Here is a 10,000-nt window from a genome sequence, read left to right as displayed (position 1 = left end):
TAAATGGATGACGGATAGGCTGAAAAATGAGATTGGAATGAAAAGAGGGCTTTACGTCAGAATAAAAAACGGAGAAACACACCCTAGATCCAAATATAACGATATGGCTAGACTGGTTAAAAAGAACATGCGCACAGCGAAACGAGACTACGTAATTAAGGTTGCCAGACAAACGAGATACAACCTAAAGGATTTTTTTTTTTTTTCATCTCTACAGTACAAATAATAAGGAAAAGATAGGCCCAATTAAAAATTAATAAGATGTTATGATGTATTTGGAGGAAAAAATGGGAGAGAAGTTTAATTAATATTTTCTCACGGTGTTTACAAAGAAAAGGTTAGATAAGATACCTGACTGCGACCCGATTTTCAGTGGGGATGAAGAAAGTAGACTAACACTAGCATTAGTAAGGTACAAGTAGGCAAGCAGATTGATAGAACTGAAGCTACAAAATCCCCGGGTCCAGAAAAAATCTGAGTGCTTAAAGAGTGTAAATTTGAAATCTGCGATCATTTAACGGAATTATTTAATAAGTCTGTAGACACTTGTTTTGTGCCTATTGCTTGGGGGCAGGCAAACTTTATTCCTGTTTTCAAAAAGGAAGATAAATTGTCTATATGCAACTAAAGGCCAATCAGTTTGACATTAATTATAGGTAAAATTATTGAATCAGTAATTATAGGCAATGGAATCAGAGATCACATGGAGACATACTTTGATTCGTGACTCACAGCATGGGTTCTCCAAGGGTAACTAATCATCAATCTAGTAATATCTTCAAGTCGTCAGATAACAGCGATAATTACGATGTTACTTTGACATTAGCAAAACGTTCGACACGTTGCCCCACCAGAGACTACTAAATAAAGTCAAAGACCAAGGCATAGGAGGAAAAGTGTGTAAATGGGTTAGAGTTTGGATCAGTGACAGAAAACAGCGGGTCACCATAAACGGTGTAAAATCCAAATGGGGAGTGTTTCTAGTGGAATTTCCTAGGGCTTGGTTTTGGGTGCCTAATTGTTCATTATGTATCTAAACGACTTGAACAATGGGATTAATAGTAATGTTACTAAGCCTGCAGACGACACTAAAATAGGACGCCTAATTAGGTCAGGAGAAGACGCCGAAATTTTACAGTAGGATCTTAACAAATTGTTCACATAGTCGGTGAAATGGCAAATGGACTTAAATATCTCAAAGTGCAGTGTGTGTATACCCAGAAAACAGGTATACTGTAGCTTATATATATATATATATATATATATATATATATATATATATATATATATACACACTCAATATCCGAGTAACGACCTGGATCGGTTCCCACCAACCGGTCGTAAGTCGAAACGGTCGTAACTCGGACCGTATACATTCGAGGTGTATACTCAAGGACATATGATGCAGAGCGTAAATCCAGCTCAAATGTTTCGTTTGTGGCCTTCTTGTAGAACATTCTCAGTGTATGCAAAATATCCAATACTCTTTGATTGTTATACTAAATAATAAATTAATAATAATAGGTTAATAGGATAGGGTAAAGAAAGAAAATATATTACACAGGATTCTTATTAGAGACCGAAAATACAAATTAACAAAGATACAAAAAAAAAAAAAAAAAAAAAAAAAATAGAAAATATGCATGTAAAAAACAAAAAAATTAAAATCCACTTTTTGGTTGCACGTCATCTACACTTTCTTCGTGCGTACGGTCGAGGGAAAGATCAGGCAGTAGGTCTGGCGAGGCACCATGGGGGATCCGTTAGTATCCGCTGGTCGAGACATAATTAATAAAAAGAGGTTGAAGTAATAAAGGCTTAATAACATTTAAAACAATTCCCTCAAATGTGCATGAAAACAAGTACAAGATTCGCTTCTATGTACTGGGCTCAATCGTTGCCTCCCATGCGAAAACGTTCGGTCTCTCTTCGTAAGAAAAGAACGATAATCATAGCATAACGTTATTTCATCAAATAAATATTTTATGCATGGAATAGTACAGTGAGATATATTGTCTTATTGAATATAAGATATTATACTTAATAACTCCAGGAATATCATAGACTTGGGTTAAAGCTATTTGTATCCATGTTAGTACACTACAGCTTTCGACTTTCGACCAATAGAGAACTCGAACCAGAATGAAAAGTACGAATGGAGGACTACTGTAAACCGACTCTCTGTCTTGGCTTTCGGGGAAGCGTGTATCACCGATCTGGCAAAACTGCCCTTTCTGACCATTCCCACCTGCCCTGATTATCGGTGGGAACTGGGAATCGAGAGAGACTTGGGTATTCTAGCTAGTCCTGACAATCCAGGAAACACTGCATTAGCGCCAGGAATAAAGCTAACAGGATTATGTTTCATTGCTTGACTATACGATACAGTTTTGGTCTCCATCTTGTAGAATAAATATCAATTCACTAGAATCAGTACAGAGGAAAATGACCAAAATGATACGTTGGCTCAGAAATTTACCATACGAAGAGAGGCTTAGGCACCTTAACATACACTCTCTGGAAAGACGCAGAGTGCGGAGTGATCTAATAGAGGTGTTCAAGTGGATCAAAGGTTTTAACAAGGGTGACGCAAACAAGGTCATCATATTAATACAACAGGGCAGGACTCGCAGTAATGGATTTAAACTGGACAATTTTAGATTTAAGAAGGAAATACGCAAGAAGTGGTTTACCAATAAAGTGGCCAACGAATGAAATAGATTTAGTAACCGTGTAGGGAACTTTAAAACTATCGTTTGTTAGAAAAGGTTAGATAACTTTATGGATAATGATGACAAATGGTAATGGACATGGAACTGCCTAGTGAAGCCCCTTTTAGTCCCCTTCCTTCTTGTGTTATGTTCGGTTCGGTGACCCCTCCCCCCCCCCCACACACTTCTCCGTCGTCTCATGCAGAGAAGAAGACGGGGAGAAATCCCTTCGGACAGTGTCAAAATATCATTCATGCATAACCACTCCCTAACCCCCATCCCTCCTTTCCTTGCATCACAATGCCATCTACACACAGCCATTATCCACTCACCCCTATCTCCTGTTTTCTCCCCTACTTGCTCAACAGACACTCCCTTTTTGTTCAACACTCCTTTCACCCCATCTATCCATCTCATCCTCGTTCGTCCCTTCAAGTTCACTCCAACCACTTCTGCCTTCCACACTTCTTCCTTCACTCATTCTTTCCATATTTCCAAACCATCCCAATACTCTTTCGTCATCTCTATCTGCCATCTCCTTTTCTACCCATGCTCTTCTTCTCACCTCCTTGTTTCTCACTCTATCCAACCTTGTAACCCCTACCATACTGCGCAGACATTTCATCTCAAACACATTTAAAATTTTCCCTTTTGCCTCTCTTAAATTCCATGTCTGTTCCATATAGTGCCGTCGGTACAATCACTCCTTCATATAGTCTTGTCTCTGCATTCATTCTCAGTTGCCTATTTCTCATGACATTTTTCAATCTACAATTTACTTCTACCTCTACTCTTCCTTTCCCTTTCACATGCGACCCCAAATACCTAAAACTATCCACTTCCTCCAGTCTCTTTCCTTTTAGACTCGCTTTCAACTCGCTGCCATCCCCCCTTGTACATCTCATCACATTGCTTTTACCCACATTTACCTTCAACTTTCTCCTACCGCATACCTTCCCAAACTCCGTCACTAACTCCCTTAACCCCCTCGCCCTCTAATTCTGCTACAAGCGCAGTGTCGTCAGAAAACAACAACTGGCTCACCTCTCACTTTTCACATTTTTTAACCATCTCCAGTCCCCTCCCCATTACCTCCACATTTACCTCCCGCACCACCCCTTTTATTTACACATTGAACAGCCATGCCCTTGAGTGCCCTTGAGTAAAACAGGAATTCGGATCGCCATAATAAGTGATCTTCCTTCCCTCGGGAATCAGCTCGATTCCAGGTTTCAAGGATTTTATAGCCTCTGTGGTGTAGTGGTCTAGGGCACCGTACAGGTAATTTACGGATAGCCGAGTACAGCGGGTTCGAACCCTGCATGCAACTGTCATAAAAATTATCGGTTTGATGTCGCTCCCATGAGCGTATTTCTCTCATAGTTACGATGGCGATAAGCGTGAAAGGGGTTCGTCCCGGTCCTTACCCCATACCACTGGTGGGCTGGTCCTTGAGTAAAACAGGAATTCGGATCGCCGTAATAAGTGATCTTCCTTCCCTCGGGAATCAGTTCGATTCCAGGTTTCAAGGATTTTATAGCCTCTGTGGTGTAGTGGTCTAGGGCACCGTACAGGTAATTTACGGATAGCCGAGTACAGCGGGTTCGAACCCTGCATGCAACTGTCATAAAAATTATCAGTTTGATGTCGCTGCCATTAGCGTATTTCTCTCATAGTTACAATGGCGATAAGCGTGAAAGGGGTTCGTCCCGGTCCTTACCCCATACCACTGGTGGGCTGGTCCTTGAGTAAAACAGGAATTCGGATCGCCGTAATAAGTGATCTTCCTTCCCTCGGGAATCAGTTCGATTCCAGGTTTCAAGGATTTTATAGCCTCTGTGGTGTAGTGGTCTAGGGCACCGTACAGGTAATTTACGGATAGCCGAGTACAGCGGGTTCGAACCCTGCATGCAACTGTCATAAAAATATCGATATATATATATATATATATATATATATGTATATATAAAAAATATATATATATATATATACATATATATATACATATATATATATATATATATATATATATATATATATTATATTGTATGTATATGTACACACACGCACACACACACAGTCATGGCGCTGAGGTTAGAGTTCTCACCTGCCACTACGGCGGTCCGGTTTCGAATCCCGCCCAGGGCTGAAATAATTTCAGTATCGCTGCGCTGCGGGTTGTTACTCCAACTCTCGTAGGCGGGGAGTTGGGTGTGTGTGTGCGTGTAAGGTCACAGTATTACCCATAGATCGGTCATACGAGCTCTGAGCTCTCATCCGGGAGGTTAATAACTGTCGATCGCGAATACAACACGTGATCCAAGACCATGGTGGTGAATCACACACACACACACACACACACACACACACACACACACACACACACACACACACACACACACACACACACACACACACACACACATATATATATATATATATATATATATATATATATATATATATATATATATATATATATACATACATACATATACCAAGGCTTTTTTCCCCTTACAAGGGAGGTAGCCAAAAAGGGAAAGGCATAAAATCATTTCCACCCATTCCATCCCCGAATACACTCCACACCCCTCCACCCTCCCTCCTATCTGAGCACCTCCTGGATGACGGGTCATCCCTGCACCTTGTCCACTGCCCTGGGTCAGAAGCAGTGTTGCAGGACACAGCACATCCACAGCAAGGCCGCTTCATTAAATCGGCGACCCCCCCTCTCCGTCCCCCCATTGCATAAAAGGAGAGGACGGGGAGAAATCCCTTCGGGCTGCGTCAAATTTTGCTCACACATACAACCTCACCCCCCATCCCCCCGCCCATTCCTTCTCATGCAATCACAACATCATCCATATACAACCATTCTCCATTCACCCCTGTCTTCTGTCCTCTCCCGTCCTTCCTCAACAGACATTCCCCTCTTCCCCAAAGCCCTCTTCACCCCATCCATTCACCTCACCCTAGGACGTCCCCTCATGTTCACTCCCTCCACATCTGCCTCCCATACCTCTTTTATTAGTCTTTCTTCACTCATTCTTTCCATGTGTCCAAACCATCCTAATACTCTTTCATCAACCCTATCTCCCAGCTCCTTTTCCACCCCTGTTCTCCTCCTCATCTCCTCATTTCTCACTCTATCTAGCCTAGTAACCCCCATCATACTTCTCAAACACCTCATCTCAAACACATTCAAACTCCTTCTCTCTTCTTCTCTTATGTTCCATGTTTCTGCCCCATACAGTGCTGTTGGCACAATCACTCCTTCATACAGTCTTCTCTTAGCATCCATTCCCAAATGTCTATTCCTCATTACACTCTTTAATCCACCAAGCCATTTACTCGCTTTTCTCAATCTACATTCTACCCCCACCTTCACTCCGCCTTTTCCTGCAACATTTGCACCCAAGTATCTAAAACTATTCACTTCCTCCAGTCGCTCTCCCTTAATGCTCACTTCCAGTCTACTGCCACTTTCACCCTTTGTACATCTAATCACCTTACTTTTACCCACATTTATCTTTAGCTTTCTTCTATCACATACTCTCCCAAACTCTGCCACCAACTTCCTCAGTCCCTCCTCCGATCCTGCCACAAGCGCAGTGTCGTCCGCAAACAACAGCTGGCTCACCTCTCATAAAAACTCTTGACAGCTCCCAGAAGCTTTCCTCCTATCCCGTATATCTGCATAACCTCCCACAGTGCCTTTCTGTCTACCCTATCATAAGCCTTTTCCAGATCCATAAAAGCACCAAAAACATCCTTCCCCTTTCCTATAGCTTTCTCACATATCTGTCTTACCACAAAGATCTGATCTACACAACCTCTACCTGTCCTAAATCCACACTGTTCCTTACCAATTACTCCTTCTGTTCCTCTCCTTATCCTCACAATCAAGATCCTCCCATAAGCCTTCCCAACTACACTTAACAAGCTAATCCCTCTGAAACTGCTACACTCACACTTGTCCCCTTTTCCCTTGTAAAGAGGAACTATACAGGCACTCCTTCAGTCCTCCGGCACTCTACCCTCTCTCCAGCAAACATTAAATAACCTCACCAGCCAGTCCACCATCACTGTACCTCCCTTTTTCAGACATTCTGCATGGCATCCATCCAGACCAGGTGCCTTACCTGCTTTCATCATCTTAACAACTGCCTTCACCTCATCCTTCCTTATTTCTCCTCCATTCTCCTCACTCATCACTCTCATTTTCTTAGCATTTCCCACTGCAGCTATCTTTCCCTCCCTATCCTCCTTCACATTTAGCAACTCCCTAAAATATTCTGCCCATCTTCCCCTTACTGCCTTCTCTTCCATTATCATCTCTCCATCTGCACCCTTTACCTTTTCTTCTCTACTTGACTCGCCTCCTCTTCCTCTCTTAATTTCTTTCCAAAACATCTTTTTATTACTTTCAAAATTTTCTGTCATACTCTTACCCCATTTCACATCTGCTCTCCTCTTTGCCTCCTTTACCTTTTGCTTTACTTCTCTTTTCTTTTCTTTGTACCTCTCATATGACTCCCTCGTCCTATTTTGTAACCAATCTGTGAAAGCTCGCTTCTTCTCTTCTACAACCTTCTTTGTTTCCTCATCCCACCATTCACTACCCTTTCTTCTATTTCTCCCTGTCCTTCTTGTTCCACACACCTTCCTTGCACACTTTAAGACTCCCTCCTTGAACCATCCCCATTCCTCCTCTGCACCCAGCTCCACTCTATCCTTTACTCCCTCCCACTCCTCCTTCAGCTTCTTTTCGTACTCCTTCTCCTTTCCCTTTTTATTCAAAGAGTTCACTCTAAGAACCTCCCTACCTTTTGTCCCTTTCCTCTTTCTCATCTATCCTCCACTCTCAACTTACCTTCCACAAAAAATTATCTGATATTCCCCCACCCTCTCCCCTTAGCACATGTATATCCTTAAATCTTCCTATCATAGTCCTATTTCCACTACATAATCCATTAGCGCTCTATCTACCACTCTTCCCTCCACCACCCTCTCCCATGTGTACTTATGCTTGACTTTCTTCCGAAACACTGTATTGGCTATCATCAACTCTCTTGCTAGACACATTTCCACCATCAACTCTCCACTACGATTCTTTCCTGGAACTCCACATTTCCCAACCACTCCATCGATTGGACCATTTCCTACCCTAGCATTAAGGTCTCCCAGTACTATTACATTTACATTTCTTCCTAAATCCTCTATGCACTTATTTAAATCTATCCAAAAGGCCTCCCTTTCTTCTACACTCTTCTCACTGCCAGGCCCATATGCACTTACAAAGACCCACATCTCCTTTCCCAGTGTGTGTGTGTGTGTGTGTGTGTGTGTGTGTGTGTGTGTGTGTGTGTGTGTGTGTGTGTGTGTGTGTGTGTGTGTGTACGTGTTTGTGTGTGTGTGTGTGTGTGTGTGTGTGTGTGTGTGTGTGTGTGTGTGTGTGTGTGTGTGTGTGTGTGTGTGTGTGTGTGTGTGTGTGTGTGTGTGTGTGTGTGTGTGTGATTCACCACCATGGTTTTGAATCACGTGTTTGGTTCGTGATCGATAGTTATTAACCTCCCGGATGAGAGCCCAGAGCTCATATGACCGAACTATGGGTAATACTGTGACCTTACACGCACACACACACACATTCTCATATGTATATATATATATATATATATATATATATATATATATATATATGTGTGTGTGTGTGTGTGTGTGTGTGTGTGTGTGTGTGTGTGTGTGTGTGTGTGTGTGTGTGTGTGTGTGTGTGTGTGTGATTCACCATGGTCTTGGATCACGTGTTGGACTCGTGATCAACAGCTATTACCCTCCCGAAAGAGAGCTCAGAGCTCATATATGACCTATCTACGGCTAATGCTGTAACCTTACACGCACACACACACCCTACTCCCCGCCCACGAGAATTGGAGTAACGAATCGCAGCGCAGCGATACTGAAATTATTTCAGCTCTGGGCGGGATTCGAACCCGGACCGCAGTAGTAGATACTTACATATTACTGGATAATAGATACCTTTCGTGAATTATAATGAAAAATCAAAATTGGCGTAAACATTTTTCAGCAGCTAGTGTATTCTCGATTCTCATTTTTATTGCATGTATCCTGCTTTCAGATTCAAACATGTCTTTTAAAAGTAAACTATCCAAATCAGCGGTGGAATCAGCTGGAAAGAAATAGACACGGAATTTGACATCAACTACAAAACGCCGTTCAAGCATACCAGAAATGAAGAGGGCATAAATGAGATCATGTGCAAAATGCCTTTGAACAGGGGCATTTTTGGTACACTTTTGGGGTTGTAGTGCGATGAACTCAAAGGGCGTGCAGACCGAATATGGAAGATGGATCTCAAGAATTGCTGAAGATTTGGATGAAACTTAACTTTCCTTTTCTTTCTAAGCAGCAAGTTTCAACAAAGGTTGACAAAATAGTGAAAGTGTTTATAAATATAGAAAGCGGCAAAATAAAAATAAAAGTTGAAAGAAATCTCGCTCATCTTTTTTATATAAAACCGAATGGAAACTGGCTTTGCAGTGAGGACAAAGAACTTTACAGAAAAAAGATAGAATCAGGAGGCCGAGTGGGATACATGACTGAGAAACTGGCTCCTGTGTTAACTATTCATCCTTTGAAACGGCCAAGAAATTCATCAGAACCGTCAACTACTCAAGTGCAAAGTTGAGTAGTAGTAGTAGTAAAGAAAATAACAGCACTAGATCTGATGTTGCAGAAGAGTTTCCTCTCATGAAACGAAAGTATCACACAAGAAAATCTGCTGCCATGCTGGTCTCAAAAGTGCCCTTGCCAACAAGGAAAGCATCAAATGTTCTTAAAAACTTGGCTGAAGAAGAAATAGATGTCCCTACACCATCACAAACGGGAATTTGGCGTCGAGTGATCAAGGATGCAAAAAGAATCAAGAACCGGCTGAAAGAAATTATTGGTGAGGAGGAATTTTGCTTGCATTTTGATGGAAAGAAAATAGATAATAAAAAATATCAAGTGGTCTGTGTAAAGAATTCTGCAAGAACTCTTCACCTCGGTATTTTGGCTTGTGAAAACGGATCAACTGAGGACATCTTTAGCCCTCTGCAAGCCCTTCTAGATGAATACAATGCATGAAGGAGTGTCAAAATTATTATTTCCGACACCACAGCACTCAATACAGGCCACCAAGAGGGATTAGGAAAGCCTCAGTTTATTGGATGCCAACATCATATTTTTGACTTGATTCTACGGCACGTGTTGACTTCTTTTCTCAACAA

General features: G+C 41.8%; 1 protein-coding gene across 1 annotated transcript in view; it reads left to right on the top strand.

Annotated features, from left to right (window-relative positions):
* Nucleotides 1–10,000, top strand: part of LOC143018751 (uncharacterized) — a 593,788-nt gene that overhangs the window by 520,292 nt on the left and 63,496 nt on the right. The gene's annotated exons all lie outside the window — the stretch shown is intronic.

This window comes from Oratosquilla oratoria, chromosome 1 (assembly GCF_046742065.1).
Source record: "Oratosquilla oratoria isolate Oo_2021 chromosome 1, ASM4674206v1, whole genome shotgun sequence".
In the NCBI taxonomy this organism is placed as follows: domain Eukaryota; kingdom Metazoa; phylum Arthropoda; class Malacostraca; order Stomatopoda; family Squillidae; genus Oratosquilla; species Oratosquilla oratoria.
Note: the sequence above shows the minus strand (reverse complement) of the source record. Positions and strands in the feature narration are given on the sequence as shown.